The 23,157-nt window shown below is 48.8% G+C and overlaps 1 protein-coding gene and 1 long non-coding RNA gene across 2 annotated transcripts in view; one reads left to right on the forward strand and one right to left on the reverse strand.

The window, feature by feature from the left end:
• Positions 1-9,018: 9,018 nt before the first annotated feature.
• The window catches only part of LOC125727612 (neurocan core protein-like), a 76,770-nt gene continuing 62,631 nt past the window's right edge, over positions 9,019-23,157 (forward strand). The window contains exon 1 of the mRNA XM_049004459.1: positions 9,019-9,381. The gene's annotated coding sequence lies outside the window, so the exon portion shown is untranslated. The remainder of the gene's footprint in view (positions 9,382-23,157) is intronic.
• On the reverse strand, positions 17,943-20,396 carry LOC125727615 (uncharacterized). The gene is made up of 5 exons (XR_007388805.1): positions 20,128-20,396; positions 19,547-19,741; positions 19,193-19,389; positions 18,856-18,998; positions 17,943-18,327 (listed from the first exon to the last, which is right to left on the reverse strand). It is a non-coding gene; the product is annotated as an uncharacterized LOC125727615 (long non-coding RNA).

Raw genomic sequence — 23,157 nt, forward strand, 5'->3', positions numbered from 1 at the left:
ATAGGCCCATCAGAGAGGCCCATTCTGGGATGTAATTGGGCGCGAGGGCGAGAATGAAAATTCGTGAAGCTTCCTGACTGCTGAGCACAGTCATTTATCTAAGTTTAGGGCACCCTGTGTTTCTTGAGAAATTAGGCTTTCCGCTGTCCTTGCATGAACACCTGGGTCGTCCAGTGACCTTCTGGAAATGCGAGGGTTGTGGGCACACGACCCGGTGAAATTGCTGACTTCTTGCGACTTGACAATTATTTTTGCTTTTTTTTTTTTTTTTTTTAAACGAAGTGCTGTAAGTGCCTGTTTTGATTAAGGGGACATGCACAGTCTGCAGAAAAATGGACGCTTAAATGTACTGAGCTTTTTGGCTGAGTAGGAAGGCAGCTGTAGTAAAGCATGAGGGGTAAACAATTACAGTGATATAATGAAATAAGTCGTAATCAAATATGTTACCTTAAAACGTGGGACTCAGTTTCGTAGTATATTTGCAAAGCAGATGCTTTCTTCTGTAAGGACATATAATTAAGGGTCAGACAGCAGAGTCAGCAAGTATCCCTGTAGCAATTGGAGGTGAAGGGCCTTACTCAAGGGCCCAGCGGTGAAATCACGGGATTTGAACCAACAACCTTCCGATAAGAAGCACAGTGTAACCTGTAATTATTCAGCTACTATTGTTATGATCTAAGTATTTATCTCATACAGCTTTGCTAAGCTTATTACATACCTAGATAATGTGATGCATATTTCACCTTAGTTAGATAATAAAAACGCACCACCCCCCCCCCCCCCCCCCACTTCCACCCCAGCCTTACACCAAATACATACCACCTTTGCTTGGGCACACTCCCTGCTCGATTGCACGTGACCTCACACATTCCCGTGCTGCCACTGAACGGCAATTGCCCGAGCTTTGGCTTGTTGATCGGCTCATGGTGCTTCGCTGACTCATTTCTGGGTCAGTGAGCAGCGTGGCTGGCCCCGTGCCAAGCTCCTCCTCTGCGATGACCTCGACTACCCCCACGGAGGGGGGTGGCTGTGATGCACAAGCGTCAGAGGTGTGAAGCGGAATCTCGTCCCCTTTCAGGCAAAACTGACTCGTTAAATCAGCGTTAGAGGATTCGGAAGCAGCCATAAGCACACACACACACACACACACACACACACACACACACACAAACACAAACACACATACATTTCAACTGAGCGTGCATCCATGCACACATTTTTATATACTCTCTGACATAAATATGAACATCTGTGAGTAAATAAAACGTTTAGAATGAAAGTCTACTAGCTAACAGAGTAACATTAGTGAATATTGGATCCTCCTTGATGAAACCTACCTGCTAAATACTGACAGTTTTAAACACTTTCCACCTTATGCTTATTAATATTGAATGTGGGCATCATTAACATAAAATGCAATACCTATTTTCTTCTTCATCTCCTCCTTCTTTCTTACACTTTTATAGGTATTCAAATGTTGGTGAGATTAGTCAATTTCTATGTTCCATGGTTCTGCATTTGGACCAAAATGCAATTTAATTGGGACCAAATGCAGCACCAAGAATAACATTTTTCTCCACAGTCTAATGTAGACCATGTATACTAGGGTTCCGCAACTGACCCCCCCCCCCCCTCCCCCCCAACTGCTTAGATAATTCTTTTGTGGCCTTTGGCTTTGCGTTGCTGATGGAATTTGTCTGTCGGGGAAAAATAATTTAGCAGCCCTGGTACCTGGTGTACACATCCTGCACTGTACAATGCAGGTGCAGTATAGCGTACGTAGTATGTACTGTATAATGAGAATGTAGAATATATTCACATGCATGTGCAGTGTTTGTAATATATGGTATCGTAGAGTGCATAAAATATACTGTATAATAGTGTATAGTATATACTGCATAATAGTGTATAGTATATACTGTAAAGTATAGTATATACTGCATAGTAGTGTATAGTATATACTGTATGATGCAAAACGTCCTTAACTATCCTTCCAAACCATAACGGTAAAAAGTTCATAATTCCACATTTTTGCTGGACTGAACAGTGCTCAGTAGGCAAACCGGATCCCATGTACAACATCAAAGAACCTTGCAGCCATCAGATGAAAGCTGACAAACTTTTAACTTGTTAGACAGCTATTTTTAAAATGCTGAGTTCAGTAATTCGGTGAAATACAGCCTTTTCGCCACTGGGACACATTTTTATTTTGGTTCTGAGATTCATCCATTCATCTCTTTTTTTCTGATGTTCAAATAAAAGTAATGTTCAGGGGAATAAAAATAAAACTGTTTGGTGCCACATAATTATTACCATTACTCCTCTAATCACTTTAAGTATTGTCAGTATGATTGTACCTCTGCATGTCTGTTTCTGGTTTATGCTTCCTCTTTGTTCCTATTTTTAGTAATTTTTATATTTAGAATTAAGCTGAATTTAGGCAGGGACTAAACTGAACAACAGAGAGCTTCAGTCATGAACTTCCAACCAAAGACAAGATCGTCTATCCATCCATCTTCAAAATGCTGTCAGTGCAGGGTCGCAAGGAGCATGATGTCACGATCCGGAAATACTGGAGACGGCGATCGTGCGGGAAACAGGCAAGGGAAACCAGGTACGGGGAATAACGGGGTTTTATTGGAGTAACGGGGACTAGGGAGCATCGGACAGGGACTAACAAACATCCACAATGACGGACCAGGGTAACAGGCAAGACCAGGACTTAAAACAGGACAAGACTAAGCAAAGTAATCAGACAAGGCTGGAGACAATCAGGGACGCACACGCGGGTAATCAGGGGGCGTGGCACACACGAGGAGCCGACGAGCCGGGTCATGACAGAACCCCCCCCCAAAGGCGCGCTTCACCGGGCGCGCCAGGGAGGAGGCGACGAACGGGACACAGGAACCGGGACCGAGAAAAGAACAAAACTAACGAGAGACCGGAAACAGGACAGAGGCACAAAACATAGCGAGAGACAGAACGTAAGACACGACTCGACACAGGACCGGGAAAGCGGAGAGACAGACCAGGAAGGGAGAGATAGGAGGGACAGGCGGGACACTAGGAGCGGGAGTGCAAGGAGGGAACATCGGGAAACGAGGAGCAGGAAAGGGCGGAACAGACGGGCGAGGAACAAAAGCAGACGGGGCAAAGACATGAGGTACGAAGGCAGAGGCAGAGGGCGAGAAGGAGGGGGGTACCAAGGGGAGCCCGAGGGAGCCTAAGCGGGCGACGGGAGGCAGCCGGAGGGGCCGCAGGCGGCCGGGAGGCCGGAGCCGGAAGGGACCCCGGAGGGGCCGAGGAGACAGGGCGAGGGACCCGCGGAGGGGCCAGGGAGGGAGCAGGAGGGAGCACCGGGGAAGGGGACGAGGGAGTAGGAAGGGGCCAGGGCGAAGGCCCGGAGGAGGGGGGAGCCGCAGCAGGCGGCGACGTCCGGGGGAGGGCCGGAGGTAGGGGCCCCGCAGGCAACCGAGGAGCCGCCGTCGGGGAACCCCCAGGCGACCGACCAGGACCCAGAGAGGGGAGCGAGGCAGGGCGACGAGGCACCGGAGAGGGACCTGCAGGCGACAGCCGACCCGGAGGGCCAGGACCCGCAGGCGCCAACCGAGCCCCAGCGCAGGCGAGGGAGGGCGAGCCAGGGGGCAGGGCGGGCGGGACCCCAGCCCTGCGTCTGTGTCCCCTTCCCCTGCGGGACACAGACAAGCCGACCCTAGTTCGGGGTCGATCTCGCCGGGGCGAGGGACTAGGGGTTACGAGTTCTGTCCCCGAGGGGTCCCATTCCAGCTCCTCCACCTCCGAAGAGGGAGGAGCCAAGATGGAGTTGTCCAGGACCACCTCGGGGACTAGGACAGGGACTGGAGCTGCTGCAGGCGGAGGGGGGCGCCTCTGGAGCTGCTGCAGGCGGAGGGGGCGCCTCTGGAGCTGCTGCAGGCGGAGGGGGCGCCTCTGGAGCTGCTGCAGGCGGAGGGGGCGCCTCTGGAGCTGCTGCAGGCGGAGGGGGCGCCTCTGGAGCTGCTGCAGGCGGAGGGGGCGCCTCTGGAGCTGCTGCAGGCGGAGGGGGCGCCTCTGGAGCTGCTGCAGGCGGAGGGGGCGCCTCTGGAGCTGCTGCAGGCGGAGGGGGCGCCTCTGGAGCTGCTGCATGCCGCCGGGGCGCCGGGACAGGAACACGGTCAGGTCGCCGGGGCGCCGGGACAGGAACACGGTCAGGCCGCGGGGGGGGCGCCTGCCCGGGAACTGGAGCGCGGTCAGGAACTGGAGCGCGGTCAGGAACTGGAGCGCGGTCAGGAACTGGAGCGCGGTCAGGAACTGGAGCGCGGTCAGGAACTGGAGCGCGGTCAGGAACTGGAGGTGGCTGCAGTGGGGGCGCCGGCCCGGGAGCTGCAGCAGGCGGTTGCAGAGGGGGTGCCTCTGCAGGAACTGGAGCACGGTCAGGAACTGGAGCGCGGTCAGGAACTGGAGGTGGCTGCAGTGGGGGCGCCGGCCCGGGAGCTGCAGCAGGCGGCTGCAGAGGGGGCGCCTGCCCTGGAGCTGCAGGTGGCTGCAGTGGGGGCACCTGCCCTGGAGCTGCAGCAAGTGGCTGCAGTGGGGGCGCCTGCCCGGGAGCTGCAGCAGGCGGCTGCAGAGGGGGTGCCTCTGCAGGAACTGGAGCACGGTCAGGAACTGGAGCGCGGTCAGGAACTGGAGGCAGTGGGGGCGCCTGCCCTGGAGCTGCAGGCTGCTGCAGTGGGGGCGCCTGCCCTGGAGCTGCAGGCGGAGGGGGCGCTTCCGGAGCTCTCCGGAGCTTGATCAGCCTCCGGAGGTCTTCAGCCATCCTCTCCAGATCTGAATACGGGGATTCTGGAGTGAAAGAGGCGAAATCCTGCCCTAGTTGCACTGCGAGCTTTTCCCCCTCCGGAGGGCCCTGTGGGGCCGGTTCTCCCATCACCCTCCAATACAGTCCCTGGAGGGTGAAGTACCTGTCAGCGAGGATCATGGGTGGCGGCGGCAGCGAAGACGGCTGCGCAGGCGGCGGCGGCCGCACGGGAACGGGGTCCGCCGGCAATGGCGGCCGCACGGGAGCGGTGTCCGCCGGCAATGGCGGCCGCACGGGAGCGGTGTCCGCCGGCAATGGCGGCCGCACGGGAGCGGTGTCCGCCGGCAATGGCGGCCGCACGGGAGCGGGGTCCGCCGGCAAGGGCGGCCGCACGGGAGCGGGGTCCGCCGGCAATGGCGGCCGCACGGGAGCGGGGTCCGCCGGCAATGACGGAGGGAGGTCCTCCGTACGGGCGATCGCCGTTCTCCTCCGTCTCCCTCGCAGGCGCCTGGCGGTTGCGGGAGGCGGCGCGATGTCCGTGAAAACGGAGGGTGGAGAAAAGGCTTCTGGCTCCGGGTAGTGGAAGGGCTCCTCGTCCTCGTCCTCACTTGAGAGCCAGTACTTCCACGCAGGATCGGGGACGCATGTGGTCGGCCCCCGGGCTGGAGGTAGGGCAGGTACCTCCCTCTCGTCCTCCGCCGGAAGCCAAAGCCTGGAGAGCGAGCAGGCGCCGAGAGAGATCGGCTCTTGAGGGAGCCTCTTCCTCCCTCTCCGCTTCTTCTTTGGGTCCGTCATTCTGTCACGATCCGGAAATACTGGAGACGGCGATCGTGCGGGAAACAGGCAAGGGAAACCAGGTACGGGGAATAACGGGGTTTTATTGGAGTAACGGGGACTAGGGAGCATCGGACAGGGACTAACAAACATCCACAATGACGGACCAGGGTAACAGGCAAGACCAGGACTTAAAACAGGACAAGACTAAGCAAAGTAATCAGACAAGGCTGGAGACAATCAGGGACGCACACGCGGGTAATCAGGGGGCGTGGCACACACGAGGAGCCGACGAGCCGGGTCATGACACATGAAGTGTATTCCAGAAAATATGGGATACAAGTCAAAGAACAACCTGGAAAGGATACCAGTCCATCTCAGGGCACAAGGCAGGGGACACCCTGGATGGGATACCAGTCCATCTTAGGGCACAAGGCAGGGGACACCCTGGATGGGGTACCAGTCCATCTCAGGGCACATGGCGGGGGACACCCTGGATGGGATACCAGTCCATCTTAGGGCACAAAACGGGGGACACCCTGGAAGGGATACCAGTCCATCTTAGGGCACAAGGCGGGGGACACCCTGGAAAGGATACCAGTCCATCTCAGGGCACAAGGCAGGGGACACCCTGGATGGGATACCAGTCCATCTTAGGGCACAAGGCAGGGGACACCCTGGATGGGGTACCAGTCCATCTCAGGGCACATGGCGGGGGACACCCTGGATGGGATACCAGTCCATCTTAGGGCACAAAACGGGGGACACCCTGGAAGGGATACCAGTCCATCTTAGGGCACAAGGCGGGGGACACCCTGGAAAGGATACCAGTCCATCTTAGGGCACAAGGTGGGGGACACCCTGGAAAGGATACCAGTCCATCTCAGGGCACAAGGCGGGGGACACCCTGGAAAGGATACCAGTCCATCTCAGGGCACAAGGCGGGGGACACCCTGGATGGGGTACCAGTCCATCTTAGGGTACAAGGTGAGGGTCACCCTGGAAGGGATTTCTATCCTTGGAGGCAAAGTCAGATTTATCCACGGGCTTAACCTGGGCTGTTGCCCAGGGCCCAGAATTGTAGGGGGCACCAAACTTTTGTCCTGTTTGTTACAGCAGCATTTTGGGTTGTAAGTAGGGTCCCACAATGACTTCAGTTATGGAGCTCACTAAAATTGGTCCTACTTGGAGGTGTAAGGCAACAATGTGGCACAAAAATAAGGTAATTTGACTTCATTTTAAAATGCCAATACTCTGCATATAATGCCACCTGACTGGCAATTCTTAACACAAATTGAGAGAACAGATTTCTCTTATTCTTTAAACACCATCCATAGACACAGCACTGAAATAATTGCATTAGTCTTGAGGACTGATCGTCCCTCTTTTGAGCACGTGCCGCGTGTGTCGTTAAATCTAAAACTATGATGGCTAAGCAGTGGTCAGAATTTTCCTCCACACGTCCTTGAGATCAATTAAAAATCTTCCTGCGTCGTTACCATGCTATGGCTGTAATGGGCTGATGACACATGTGGCTTGTGATTGTAGATTGGTGCGAATTGTTTACCTGGAGACATCAAGAGGACGATTGTATTGCTCCCCCATCCCATATCAAGCTGGCTTGTCCTTTGAAGCACTTGGCTGTGAATTGATCTGAGTCCCAGACTGTGGGTGCTGATGCGTTTTCGGTTCAGAGCTGCAGATCTTACGAGCTTGTTTATTGGGGCCTCGGGGATGTGTTAGATGGCTGTGGTGCGCTGCTGTAAATGATGCGGGTCCTACCTTCACTGAAGTACATGTGAGGTTGTCTGTCTCAGAAACATAGCGAAACTAGAATTCAAACGAGTCTACTCAGGTAAAGTACCGTCTCTTACTTTTTGCATGAATTCCTGGAGAACAAAGGATCAGGTCTGCTATTCTTCCACTCATTGTAATATTATCTCCAAATGGCCACATACTGTACTGACTCTCTGCGGTCCCGCAAAGTCAAAAGGAGAGGGAGGGTGATGACATCTTAATCATATCAAATGCAAAAATCTCACGGTTTTAATTTAGTATTACAATTTTTATGTTGTCTGAAATATGTAGAATCATATTAACAACGACCCTCCAGCGGTGGTGTAAGATGACATTCAGCACCACGGACAGTTCATACGCTCCTACGTCAAATGGCAGCGTTATTTCGAAGTTCTGAAAGAATTTCGCATCGTATATGAGCTATCGGTCACGTTTGCGTACAGTTCGGGGTGAAAATATATGACTCTGGACATGTGTGAGCTCATCTTCTGAAATGACGAAAATTAAAGAGAATCTATCAAACCTCGTGTAATACTGAGAGTAAATGGTAATACGGATTGAAATTATATTAAATTATTGAGTCACATTAATGCCCTGCAGCACCGGAATGTAAAATCTCAATGGGGTTAATTATGGTTGGTGTGGGCAGGGATTGTGTGTCAGGAGGGATTCTCTCTATTGACTGTTTTAAACCGCAGCAAGACACATCCGCCTTGGCAGCCGCAATATATTAATCTCTTAGACATAATTAGTCACATCTTTGAGACAATGCCAAGCGCTAACTTATTAAATATACAATAAAATTCCCCAGTCACAAAAAGATGCAGACAAAGAGAACTGGGGGGTACAAAGGAGTCAAGTTTTGATGACCAAGATGCTACGCAACCCTAAAAACGCCGGTAAATGCCTGTTTGCTTTTTCAGTACATTGGGAGTAACATGATTAATGTCTACAGAAACTGTCATATCACACGGGATTCCTTTGTAAGTTAAAAAGCTGTGATGTTTTAGCGGGCTGAACAACCTTAACAATTATTGCAATCGCTTTATGACTCAGAATGTTGTCTTATTGTAAGCCATTAACATACAGTAACATATTGCCTAATTAAGCAAAACCGACAAAAAAATAAACATTTCATTCAGTCGCATCTATCCAGAGTTAAAAACTTTTCATTTTAACCAATTAGACTAGTTTAATGAAGATAAATCATACAACATACAAGCACAGAAATACAAGAAGCAAGTAATAAATCGTTTTTCCTCTCATTTTATTTTCCCCCAATATGTCAGAGTTAATGTAGCTTAAGTTTTACAGAAAAACAATTGTCCCCTTACTGATTTCACTATTTGTTTCTTCTCGGTGCGTTTATGTCATGTAATATTCCCGGTAGTCCCATAGCCTCGAAGTTGTTTCAAAATTACTGAAATGCGAATGTTTTCCCCCTTTATTACTTAAATGACGCGCTTGCAATTTTATGATTAATTAATCACACCTTAAGACAGATTTAAGAAATAGGACGACTAAGGAGACAATCGGGGTTGCCTTTGCCCTCCCCCGGCTGCTCGCACCCTATTTCCCAGCCCCTCCGCCGACTCCCACCATATGAATAGAGGGACTCTGCAGAGAGCAGCCTACTCGCCAGGTCCCTTTTGTTCAGTAGCGTTTTGCTGCTCGGGACGTGAACATCGCCGCTCTCCTTTCTCTTGTCTCTCTCTCTCTCTCTGTATATATATATATATTGCCCTCTGCACGAGATATAATCTTGTCTGGAGAATCATCTGCGCGCCGGAGATTTCGACTTTTGATGTGGTCGCTTTTCAAAAAACGCCCCACTCTCCGCTCCAACGCCGGTTTTCTGAAACCTCTTGGCATGTGAGCAAACTCTGGCAATGAAACTCGTCGTCTGATGGTTGGCATCGGCTGCTGTGGCACACGGACGTTACCGGAGCACCTGCACTGAACAAGATCAACCTCTCGCTAGGACAAGACCGACTACATTCCTGAAGACCCCAAAGGTGACAGCGATGGCTTTGTATATTTAAATATATTACTAGAATATTATAGTCGGCGTTTGCCACCTTGCTTTTTATTTATAATTGTTAGTTGGGCTATGTTTATTAGTAACTGGTGCTCGTCTTCTACACCGAGCGCATCGGTAAAGAATATATATCGCTAAAGGATCGAAAACAAAGGAAAGCTGTCAAGCATTTAGAAACCCTGCATCTGCATTAATACTAACCTATGGACAGCGAGTATTTCAGCATCTGAAGTTAGAAATGTATATAATGTTTTTTGCTTTGTTTTGTGGTTTTTGAGAGCGAAACACAGGTTGCATTTATCTCATGCCGGTATTTGGGCTTTTAGGGACCGCGGACTGCTAAAAAGCCGGATCTGCTATATCTCTCGCTGTGGGGTTTTCGGTTGCCGTGTGAGAAACTCCAAATTTACAACTTATTGGTAATGCAGGAATGCGTCTTGGTTTGCTCTGGACAGCAGTGCCAGCCATTTCCAGCAAAGCGGCTGATTCAGGATGCTGCAGGTTTTGCGCCTTTTTTAAACAGCCGCCTATAGTTCCCAAGTAGCCGATAACACCGCGCGTTTCAAGGATGGTGTATTTGCTCCTTACTTGGAAGAGAATGCACGAATTATCTGAATCTTACTTTATGATTTGGCCTGAAATATGTGCCTGAACTGGAAACTCGTTCTCTGCTAATGGAGTGTGGTTCTTAATGGTTTGTGTAAATCGGAGGAAATGCCTCTTCACTGCGGGCTGCCCGGTTTATTAGATTAAATGTGACACAGCTCAGGTGAACATGGACGAAATTCTTATACATTTGAGGCAAAATGATTAGTACAGGAGAGTGTCTATCTGGCTCCAGCTAAAATTAGCCATTCAGACCGGCAGTCCTCAGTCTCTGAGTCTGCCTGAGACTTGCTGACACCAAACATGCCGTGGAGAATGACAGCCAGTTTCTCCTCTGAGAAATCACACTGTCACACATGCCTTCCGGTCTGTGTATATCTATGAAAACCCAGGAGTCACAGCTGACGTGAAAATCTATGCAAGTGTACGTGTTTTTATTTATTTTCTTTTTGTGCATTTGGTCCCATCGGTCAGATGTGTTTTAATATAAATATGCGTGTAAATACCTCTGTTTTGAGACACACATGTGAGTGAATGTGGGAGAGACCCAGGTGGAGGTGGGGGTGTTTAGTTGCATGACAGACCCCGGGGAAATCCGTCACGGGGTTGTGGCTGCTGATTGCAAAATGCTGGGAACGTGGCGTGTGCCTGTGACCTGGGGGGGGGGCAGCTTCGCCTGCATCCCCGTGCCGTTTTTGTGAAGTGGCTCAAGCGGAGTAGAAAGGGACGGGTTCCACCGGCACGCTGAAAGCGGTATGCTCCGGAAAGAAGGTTCTGGCACAGCCTAACGCCGGATAGCTGCGTAATACATTACATTTGTAAAGCTTCACCTTCCCCACCGGTTGATCCGTCACGTGACTCTGCCGAAAAAAATTAAAACTCCAGGGTCCAGGGGGTGACACTAGATACCACCAACATGCACGTAGCTACCGATTTAACTGATTCTAATCCCTTTATTTGCATAGATTATCCTCACAGAATCATATTTACCCCCTCCCATCAGAGACAGATACGCTGCCCTCTTAACAGTCGCAGGAGCGTTGCATTGTGGGCCGCGTTCCAGCGACGTTGAAAGCCAAAGCGGCTGTGAGAGTGCCGGGCCTTCCGCATGCCTGCCTCGTCTCCACAGTTCTCGCTCTGCGGCTCGGCGCCTCCTTCCATCAGCTAGCTGCAGAGTGGCCCCCTACAGCCACGTTTTCTTAGATAAAGCAAATGTTTGAATATTGAGCTGCTTTAGGCATGTGTTAAATTAATAATTCTCATGCAGTGTATAATGAAAGTATAACTAAACACAATCTAATGTGTTTTCTTTTCAATAAATTGCATAGGATGACAGAGTAAGTATAGGTAGCTGGTCATGGGGGGCAGATCTCGAAGATGGCCCTTAGCTGTGGCCAGACCCTCCTCTTGGCCCCCCTCCCGTTCCTAGGCAGAGCCTCAGGATTCCTGGCCTGTAAGCAGGGCTGGGGGGGGTGGTGGTGTCATCGTCTTCCAAGTCCTCATGAAATGTTGACTGCACACAGTGTCAAAGGCTGATCCAATTAACCGGCGAAAAGCGGCCCGGCTAAGTGTCCGGTGCCGAGCCAGACTGCTAGCGGAAGGGAGTGGGGGGGGGGGGGGGCAATAAACTCACGGTTACGGCGGAGTACTGGTATCGGCGGCCAGAACGGACACGCGCCAGTGGCTTTGCGGGTCGGGCCGGCGGTAAGCGAGCATACACAGCGCCGACCTGCTGTGTGAGCCCATAGCATATTATCACGTCGTTCTCCCGGCTCTTGAATATTAATTGGTTTACAAAAAGAAAATGCATTATTCAGAAGCTGCTCCCCCACCATTAAATGCATAAATAAATAATGACATCTGGTAGTCGTTTTTCCCTGCTCCTTTAAAAGGAGGGGCGCACAAAGGGTTAAGCCTGCAGCTGTTCTGCTGGCGGGATTCTGATTTTACGGCTCTCCGGGGCCGCGGAATCTCTCCGGGTCGACTTATATTTCGTAGTACGGTCTTTGTGTATCGTTTGAGCGAGCTATGAAATGTGCCGCATTCTCTACACTAAGCTTTCACTGTTTTACGGCAAACTGTTAGAAGACGACTAAATAAAATTGCTGGGTAACCAGCCTACCATTTCGCCCGTTAATGTCTCTGAAGGACCCGACAGTGTTTGCAGTCCTCTTCCCGACTGGCACGCTCCCCTCTTCGTCTTCCCGGAGCCGGGAGGGAGTCGCACACGAGGGTAATACAGCTAGGCGCAACACAGATGAAAACAAAGAGAGAAGTGGCAGGGGACAGGAGGCTGTCCCAACAAACAATGTGGGACCCCTGTTGGGGGCCTCTCCGCTGTATTTAGATTATGATAGCTGTTATTGGTTGTCGGGTGGATGGGGGGTGTGGCAGCCAAAGATCCGCCCCTTCCGGCCTTTGTTGGCAGTATCCTCTGACACCTCTTGTCGTGTTGGGCCTGGTCCACAATCTCAATGGCTGAGAGGGTCCACTGCTGCTCGGCAATAAGTCGAGGTCCTCAGGTCTGACATAAAACCCTTGAGTGAGTATTTATTAAAGCGCAGCTCTCAGAGCTGTCTGGTACAAATTAGAGGCACCAATCCTGTATCTGGGGTTTGCTTGAGCCTGGGGATGAATTACACCGATTATTAAACAATGAAATTCATGAGTGGGGGTGTGGGTGGGGAGCTTTGTCAGTGTGATGTAGTTATTCCCACCCAAAATCTGGCAGACGGGGGCTGTGGTTCTCCTCAACGTGGGACCGGCGCCTTTGTGAAACCAGTCTCTGAGTGATTTCCCTTATCTGCTTATGTCGAGAGATATTAGTGCCTAATGGCGATCAGTCTCTGCTCTTCCGCATAATTCCAAAGTCGCGCCCATTAGCATGTTAATCAACGTTATTGAAGTTTACGTTTTTAGCTTTGGCCTCGGAGCTGATCCGTTAACGTAGCTGCAAATCCTGCAGACTGTCTTTGCCGGCTCCTTTGGAATTTTTATTTTTCGGATTTCCACTATCTTGGCTTGTTAATAATAAATTGCTCGTTCCTCTTTTTGCTTTGATCCCTCCCTCATATCGAGTGCTCGCCTCTCTAGCCAGAGGTCAGGCACGCATCGCTGCCTTTCGCATCCTGTCAGCTGTGGTGGTTTTAACCGGTGCTCCCCCTACTGGTGGGCCTGGAGTCTGCTTCCTCAGATTCATTGAACCTACCAAGGCTTAAGTGACACTTGGTCAACAAGTCAGAACAACCCTGGACACTGCCGGATTGTAGCAACACCCGAGGTCAAATTGTGGGCCCCTTCCCACTCTGGATCGTGGCAGGGGGCGGAGTCAGCCCCGCCCACCAGAGCAAATGGGACGGGGTTGGGGGGAGGGGTTACATTAATCAATGGACTGTTAAAACGTATTGGAGTATGAGACGTCTGGCTGGGGGACCGTCTGCTCTTCCATGATCTTTAACAGGCTCTTCCATCTGACATTTTCAGTGAGTTTGCATTTAAAAGCAGGTCATCTAAGTGGTCTTATTATAGGAAGCATTAAATTTGGCGTAAATGCACACGATATGAGAGTAAAAATAACAAAGGAATGGATTTTTTTTTACACAGTGCAATGTGTGGAAAAGCGTTCTCTTTCCTGGAGTGTTAAATCATTTCAAAAAGAAAATGAACAGGGAAAAAGAGGCGTAGCTGATTCCCAGAATATTCTACTCAATTATTTACATGCACACAGCGTAATTTAACCAGGTGCTGGTCACATGATCAATTTAAGGTATAGTGGGTAAGAACGGGGGGGGGGGGGGCGCTTTGTAGGATCCACTGTTCACTCCCCATGCCTTTTTACAATTAGTGCCAATGCATAAACTCTGGATGCCAATTATCCTCGCCGACACAAATGGTTTTTCAATTCTGCGTGCTACATTAAGCCTAAACGGGCAGGGCTGCACCCAGTTGCCCTCTGTAATTAAATGGCGTACCGTAAAATATCAAAAAGGAAAAGAAGTTTTTCGGAAAGAGAGAGTGTGTGGGGGGTTGACTCTCTTGCGTTAATTAGCAGCGTGGCATTTAACGAGAAGTATGCCCCATCGTGGTTTTCGGGCGGGGGGGGGGGGGGGGTTTTCTTTGGCACGTATTGACATTCAATTCATTCCAGCCATCTCCTTCTCACCTGCCCGGTGGCGGTCACCACCAGGGCGCCGTGACGACGGGTAGCAGCCTCTCGCCATCACGGCGTCTCCTTGCCCTTTGACCCCTTCCCTTTAATTAAAGGAACAGTCTTTATTTCCTGCCAGGGATTTTAATTGGCTACATCCTGCAGCAAGTGGGAAGAAGGGTGTTTCTCTTTGTTCGCCTCCCATCCAGTGGCAGGGATGCAGTGGATCTTGGTGCATCATGCCGAGGAATTGTTCCCTATGTGATCGAGATCCTGCCCCCACGCCGGGAGGTGGATACTGATAAGTGTGCAGACGATGGAGACCCAGGTTTCTGAGTTACACCAGCTTGGTAAGGATACCCTTTGACCCTCACAGGGCTCATTCTCCAGCCCACTTCCCTGCTCATCACGTGGGGCCGGCAGTGAAGAGGGTTTGCAGACAGCAGCCTTGTATCCTGAAGGCACTAGAAGGTTCTCTTCTGTTCTGGCTCAGAGCTCCCATTTCCGTTGAGAACCAGGGACCCACTGGGACTAATTGGCTTTCTTGGTCCATGACCTTCCAGGTTTTTGGCAGAGAAATCCAGCAGGAACCCCCCCCCCCCCACACCTAACACAACGAACGGACAGGAAATAACAACCAACAGCAATTATCCAGCTGGCTTTTCTCTAACTTTGCTGTTATTTATTCCACGGGGGGAGGGGGGGGGGGTAGATAACTTGAGGGTGTTTGCCAGCCCCCACCCCCTACTAGCTGTGGTGGTGTAATGGGGGAAAAGCTGTCTAGCTTATCACAATGTTGCAGGACTGATTACACGTGGGGTCTATTCATCTACACCCCCGGCAGTGACTCTGTTCCATTACTTTTCCCATTTCAAGATTATTTAGGTGGGGGAGGGGGATCCTGAAGGGGCAGTTTTACCTTTTGCAGCTAGTTATAGGGATCATAGCCGTCTGAAGTATGACCACATGGTGTACGTGTTGCTCCGATCTGTTATCAGGGAATTTGCCTTTTCTGATTAATTGTTGATTCGGGCTAAGTAGCTGTCTATTAAACTAGACCTTTATTGAGTTTTAATAGAGGTTTTAAAAATGGTCAGTATCACCAGTGTTACGCCATGCTTTGGTATCTTTCATGATACCCGGTGGTTTGGTGTCCGGCCTGTTTTAAGCTGCTTTACTGCAGATGCCAAATCATATGAGTTTGCTTTCATGTGTCCCTTGTGTGACAGTTTTTCGGGGTTTTTATGAGATATCTGAACATCAAGGAAGCGGACACGACTGCCCCTCCTCCGTCGGGACGCATTTGTCACAGATAAATTATTTACATTTCATGTAAAGTGCTTGTTTGACGACGCAGACTACAGAATCAAACGCTTGTCTGTTCGACTCCAGTTGTCTACACAGAAGCCATCGCTCTTCATTGCTGCGGTTTTTTAGGGCTGGGAAACTTTTCAAGGTCAAGGTCGATTATCCACGAGACAAATAGTGCCCAGTATATTCCACAGGGTCCGCCTCAGCTGTTCCCGCTGCCATTCTTTCTGCAGTTCTTTACACATGTATCATGCTGTGTCTTCCATGCATGGAGCCACGGGGGCCGTGTTTGCTCTCAAGAATGAGAGGTCCCCTTCCCTGCTGGTATCTCCTAGGGCTACCCGTTTGGTGAGAGTGACAAGGGGAAGGTTGATAGCTCTCGGGGTGAAGGAATCCTGGAAATGAGAACCGCGACTCCTGTACCGGAGGAGGGGAGGTGGCCAAACCCTGAGATAAGCCTCCTGTCAGCCCCGTACCCCGATTCCGGTTCCATGAGGTGACAAGAAAGAAGAGCTTCAGAGTAACATGGTCAGACGCGGTGTCTAGAGGTGCAGAGCACTCTCACATTAATTACATGCTCCCTCAAAAGGAAGCCAGTCAGTCCCTGACTGCAGTGTGGTGCTCGTGGGAACAAAAATGTTCTGAGGGCAGAACGAAAAATGATTGGTTCAGAGAGAAGAAAAGAACCAATAAAACTGCAGAGGCGGTGGGTCCAAGTAACTACAAGAGGCGGGATGAAGACATATGATTGGTTGGACCTGCCTCCTCTAGTTTCTTGGACATTTTTTGTGTAAATTAAACTCCCATGAACCACTGTGATTACGGGGGTTGTGTCCCCTCACTAATTTCAAATACACTCTTAGTGACTTTGTTCCGGACCCGGCACTGGTCACATGGTTACTTCGGCATGGGTCGATTCCCATGGAACATCCCTCCCCCAGCGCAGTGTCCCTGCTGGTGGCTCCGGGCAGCTATCTGCCCGCACTGGGCCTCAGGGCTGCCGTCCTGCAGCATTATTAATCCCGCTGGGAGTGTGGAGAGGATTCCACAGGGCTCGGAGAGAAGCGACGACGGCCTCGCTCATTAATCGCACACTATGTCTCCATCAGCTCTGCCGCCAAGCCGTGACAGCTATAAATAAATAACGATGCGGCACCCAGGCCACAGACGGCTGCCTTTACAAGTCACGTTCACGTTTCACTTTTTATAGATGCTTCTTGGAAAGGCTTTTTCAATCCCTTCCAGTTCCTGGTACTTTCGAAAATTCCTTCTACAGTAGGAACAAAAAAAAAATGGCGTGGTGGAAAAAGCTTTCAGATGAAGCTGCGTTTCAAAGAATAGAGACTTCTGGGAAATTATGAGCTGCTATAGGCCTCCAGTAGCAGGAGATGAAAGCTGATGGGATGATGGTGATGGTTTAGTGGAAGGTCTCCTTATGATGATTCGCTGCTTTTGCATGACCCAAATCCCGAGGAGCTCTAAGGAATGATTAGTTAAGGAATGTTCGCTATAAGCTATCATTTAGTGACCAGTGATGACTGACGCCGGGTTGGAGACTGACGCCCTTAAAGGCGTCTCCTGACCTGGGCCAAGCAAGGCATCCATGGAAGAGGCATCCTCAGAAACCGAGAGCCATCGCTGACGTAACTGGGAGGCAACGTTGGGACGTGGCAGAAAAGCCGTTATTGACGTTATCGGTGCCCAGAAGCAGGGCTGCCCTTCGGTTTCAGAACCGACTTTGGGTACGACCGTTTATCAGTTGACGGGCATTGATCGAGCTGGATGAGCTTGCACTGAATCGGTCCTCTTGAGCTGTGGTGTCATATTTACCGAAACCAGCCGCTGCTGTCGGTATCTCCGTCTCGCAGGCGGTCCACCACAAATGATGTCGACAGTTTTCCTGTGAAGTGTCAGTGTGGAGGGATGGCTTCTTCACTAAGGATCATCTACCTAAATATTTGTAGAAATGACATCAAAGATCACGTTTAATCGGCTTTTACACAAACATTATCACTGAAACCCAATATCCAGTTTTGGAATTAAATGGAGCGAAGAGATTGATCTTTGTGTCTGAACTGTGTTTAATGTGCCAAATTAGCATGTAATGAGTAGTTTGTGTGTATTAGATATATACATAAAAAGCAGATTATCATTTTAGCCAATTAATCATATAAATATGTATATTTGCTTCATATATAGCAAAAAACATCCCTCCTGAAAAATGATAAAAACTCTGCAGTAACATGATTAAATACATCTTGGATATATATATATATAATTTTTTTTTTAAATGGAAAATAGTGTCTTTCACTCATTTGAATCAAAAAATTTGAGTGTTGCACGCATCAGTCCAGTCAGTCACACACAGATTCTGATTAACTGATTCATTTTCACATAGTATTTAAAGCATTTTATTTAAATGAAAACTGGACCATCGTTAGTGTAGTGCCCAACATGGTTTGACAGCACCTTTGGTATGGACGTGTAAGACTGAGTATTGCCTCTGCAGCCTCCTGTGTTTCAGAAAATGCGAAAAATAAATAAATAATGAAAAATACATTCATGAAAACACTTCACTGATATTACGCAGGACAGACTGGCAGAAAATGTCTGCAGCATTTTAACATTCTGCGTTAACAAACCGCATTACAAATTAACCGACACTCGGGCATTTTGCAGCGGATTCGGGAAGATAAAAAAATGTAATTTATTCTTATCTGTTCTGTTCTGTTCTGGGAAGATAGAAGAAGTGAGTATCTTGCTTCCACGAAATGGTCTCTAGCGAAGTGAGGGATGGCTTGTTAGCCTCCGCTGATCGGCATTTTAACACGGCTGGGCCCCCATTTCCATGGTAAGATTCTGCGAGTCAGAAGGCGAAATGGAAGTAAGTGGCGAGCCGAGTCGTACGTAGCTGCTCCCTAATACACCTGATGATGTTGGGCTGCAGTTCCCAGCCGGGGGGGGGGCATCTTCTGCTGTAGCCACGTAGTAAAATAACGGGTTAGAATCTCTCCCGATTAGGTACATAGTAGCACAATCATGAGTTTGAACCTCCCTCAAAATACACTTCAGCCCTGGGTCAGTGAGATTTACAGAGCCCCCTCCCCTCAGTTGACAAAATGCCCTGATGTAAGGTTACTGGAGCCTCCGCAAAATTTATTTCTGGTTATAGGCCTACTGCTGTGCACCCAGGGCATGTTGGGATAGGCTATAAGCCCTCTGTGACCAGCCAACCGGTTTCAGTTGGAACGCTGTGGTGTCCATGAGGATCCATTAGTCCACACATGTAGTAGGTTGGCAACGTTGACGTGACCCTCCCGGACATGTCTGCATGTCTCCTGCCCTTCGACGAGGCTGTGTGACTCAGCCACGGGTTCACTTACTAACCTAAACCTCAGAATCCTTGTTTGGAAAACCGTCTGGGACAGAGACTGCGAGACATGGAGCTGTGAGTCAGCTAGAGGCAGGCAGCCTTGAGGAAGCCTTGCATCCCACAATTGCCTTCCCATCTCCATGGAGGCAATGTTCAGCTAGATACAAAAACGGAAAAACCAAGACTGGTTATTCCATTTTTGGTAGCCTTTATTCACAGAATGACGAGTGTACGTTCCGCCATTTAAAAGGGCATGACTTAAGTAATTAAACACACCAGGAATTATAGCCCAATATTACCATCACTTTTGCCTTCTGAGAACGTTGAGCTGTTCATATGAATCAAACTGACCGCCCTTTTCTGCCATGGCCGTTAATAATCGGGTCCCGCTTCTTGTCCTTTCCATGCGCTCTTATGGGCTGTGTAGCTACAAAACACTTTATTTATTCCACTGGATCTTGGCTGCAATGTTGTACAGTCTGTTTCGATTTCAAAATCAGTGCTTTCTTGCTTATCTTCCACTCCCTGATCACATAGTGTGGCTCCAGCTGGAACGAGACGTGATGTTTGTAACATTTATCTGTCTCATTGTATGCAATTACAAGGCTGTAGGTTTGGTTTTGACACCGGTAGGGGCCAAATCAGCCCCATAACACATAGCACTCCCACAGTATTTGTAGGGATTTGTTCTCATCATTAATATACCTCCCGTTCATGGTATATCTGTGGCACTGAATCTGCAACTCTGGGTTATGGCTTCACTGTCTATTTCGCATCCTCTCCGGTGATTTCGGAATCAAAAATACGTCAGCCTGTTGCTGTCTGACTCATTAGGCTGGATTCTCTATATTCGGCATGTATCGAGGGTCTTACTTATTTCCATAATGGCTGCGAGCGACGCTGTGGAAGAAATGGAGTGAGAAAGCTGCCGTCGTTGTAACACATTCGCTGTAATGTTGTAATCTTGTGTCATTCTGTTGTGGTGTCTTTTCAGGTGCCCGACTGCGTGAAATCGTAATTGTAGAGGACCAGACTTATAAACTAGCTGATGGACACAGACTTAATAATAGCAGAATGTTATTCTAATTTTAACCCCAGTCAAATAAAAAAACATGAGACAGTGAACGGTTGATTTCTAGATTTTCTACATGTGTTGTCAAGGAATACATGTAATGTTACACACGAGAACTGAAACAAGAAATGGCTTGCAAAAATGTCGTACGCTAGTTTTACTTTCAGTTTGTGTGACTGTGAACAGTCTCTATTTCTGGCTCGTTACCGATTACCTAACAGGGCTGTTATGACTCCTGTCATGGAGACACGTTTCCCTCCTTCCTCGCCTTCTGCCTTTAGCACCACTGCACGTCTGGCAGAGTGACAAATTTACCAGAGATCGTGTCTAAATTCCGTCCCTAATTAATTCACAGAATTATTCAAACTGTCTGTGTAAATCCAATTACCCGGCTTCTTGCTAAACTTATGAGTTTGTGGTGGGGGGTTGGGTAATTTTGGATGTAGTTTAAACATTGAAGGAAAGCAAACGGTCTAGATTTTTTGTGTTAGCGATCGAGTTAAAATGGGCGCTTCGGTTAAAAACTGTGTGGCGTTCAGCGTCGTCCAAAACTGCGAAGCGTGGCAGAGTGGCTTGGTGTGTGTTCTCACTCTCGGACCGCAGCGGGCAGACGGAGCTGCCTGAGGCGTCGTTACACTGGCCCTCTTAATGGGCTAACAATAGCGTAAAAATGGGACATGACCATCGGTGTAAGGGAGAAACGGTATTATCCGAGTACTCAGAGCCACTCGTGTAATAGTATGTCGCTGAGGTGGGATTCATTTGTGCGTCATACAGTCACTCCCTAGGAAGAAACTGGCCACATCTTTATAAAAGTTTGTGGCTTCTTCTGATTCCCAGACTGGCTTAGAAATATTTGGCCATATTCCTCGTCCCTGACAAATGCAATATATCCAGATTCCAAGTGCCGGTAAGAGACAAGGGCCCTAAAAAATAAGGAAGATAATCACAGTGGTTTCGGTTGGGGGCCCGATATGATGTGCTTTCGTGGGGCCCAAAACCTCTACCCGCATCCCTGATCTACCCATCACACCCTACCATCAGAAACAGTGTATTTTTTTTGTCACTGTGTATAAATAATAAGATAAAAAAAATGTCAATTTCCCCCCCGCCCCCTTAGCTATCGTGTGGTGAGCGTACTGGTGCAGAATGGCTGCTCTTGCATCATCCAGGTGGGTGGAACACAGAGGTGATGGTTGAAGTGGCTCCCCATCGGTTCTGCAAAGCGCTTTGGATGTCTCGAAAAGCGCTATATAAATGTAACACTCATTTATTCATGAATTCAAAATGTTTATTTAATAATGTTTGACCAAGAAACAGAAAAACCGCACACTGTGTGTTTTCCCTATAGTGTCGCAGAGGCCTTGTGCCAGTGAATATTACTACTTAACATATCTCAGCTGGGTAAGATTTCAGGCCCCCGGGCAGCACCTCTGCCAGCGTCACCCTCACATCTCGGCAAGGCTTCCGTTGTCTCTTTCGCCTCTTCACTCCATTCCTACACTGCGCGCTCACCTACCTTAATGGAAAGTACCACCACTGTCCATCAGGCTCTCCTCCCTGCCCTTGCTGTGATTATTTCACCCTTCACCCTCCCCTATGCGGTCAGGTGCCTGAAGTCATTCTCACAGAGCACAACATACCATGTGGGAATATTCATTCAGCACAGATGGCCAGAAGGCAGTTTACAGCTTGGTGTGACTATCACAGTCACGCGTGACTGTCACATATGATTGCGTCACCTGAAATCCCTATGCCATTTTATTGTCATTTGACTGCCAGGCTGTGAAATATCAGCAAGGATAATAAAACTATGAGCATCAGAAGGTCATAATGGGGGGGAAACCTGGCGACACACGTGTGAGATGTTTTGGCCAATTATTTTCATGTGTTTTGATCAGCAGCCCATAGATACATCTAAAGGTTCAGTCATGGAAGAGTTCTGAGCCTTAAATAATGTCATTAAGGCCTGGGTTTAAAGGCAGGTGTGCTTCTGACAGTAATGTCTTGTGTCCAAATGATGAATGGGGGCGAAAATACTTTAAACCAAAAAGTATGCATTAAAAATCAGGCATTTCGAGTTACCTCAGGGCATTTTGAGACATAAAGCCTTTATAGTTCATGTTCCCCAAGGGAGAGAAACATAAGGAATTATGTCCTAGTGTGAGAGATTACAAAATGATGAATTATACCGAAAAGAACAGTTGAACATAAACAGTTCAAAGCCGAAAAAAATACTCTAATATGGTAATAAACCAGCAGTCCCAGACAGTGGTAAACAAAATATGAAAATTGGTTCAGCCCTAATCAGATAAACCAGGCAGCGGAAGTGGGGATGCTCATTTAACACTATCAGTGTCAAGATCAGCCCAAATCCTGTTTTTCAGAGTGTGGGCCGGGGTTTCAGTTACTGACATCTCGTTCATCCAATCGCTCTTGAAAATATCTTTTCTTCATTGTATCCATGTTCTCTGATTTGGAGGTAATTGCATTTGTTACATAATAATGACTATTTATCTCTTGGCAGAAGTGATACATTTAGAGGTGCAAGGTCTCACATCTGATATGTTAGCTGAATCGATATTTATATTGTAGCGTTATAGACTGAGAAAGAGCTGTGCTGTGGAATCCCCTTTAAATGTCCCTGTAGGATTTGTTGCGTGGTTATAAAACAATCAACGGGACGAAAATGAAAAGCGCAGAAAGTCAAATGCTGCTCTACCATCCAGCCACTAACCTCCCACACCACCCCCGCACATCTGATGTCTTAATAATGACTTACTAAAACAATTAAGAGGCTCTCAGGCCGATTGCATTAACAGATCCCTTTCACTAACTTGACCTAAATAAAAGACCCACCACGTCTGCCCCTCTTAACCCGTGACTTGTCTTCCCCTCAGCTTCCTCCATCTGTTCCCAAATTTGTTTGCACACATTTTGGCCCAAACTGGGGTGTGGTCCCAACAACCCTGTCTTGGACGGAAGGATCAACAGAAAGAGTAGCTCCTTCCCCAGGACCATCACGCTTTTTTCAGCTATAGCAGTTGGTCTTCAGAGCAGCTGGCAAGTGAGTCGAAAAACATGAAGACCCACTCTGGTCTGTGGTAACCATTGTTGCCAGCTGGAGTCTTTACCAATAGCTTTCCGTTCCATCACTATTGGGTCCTGTCTTTCCAGAAGACGTCGCATACAGTATAGCTGCGACTTGTCATTCTGTTCATGATTGTAATACCTGCATTGTCAC

Source organism: Brienomyrus brachyistius, unplaced genomic scaffold, assembly GCF_023856365.1.
Source record: "Brienomyrus brachyistius isolate T26 unplaced genomic scaffold, BBRACH_0.4 scaffold104, whole genome shotgun sequence".
NCBI classification, from domain to species: domain Eukaryota; kingdom Metazoa; phylum Chordata; class Actinopteri; order Osteoglossiformes; family Mormyridae; genus Brienomyrus; species Brienomyrus brachyistius.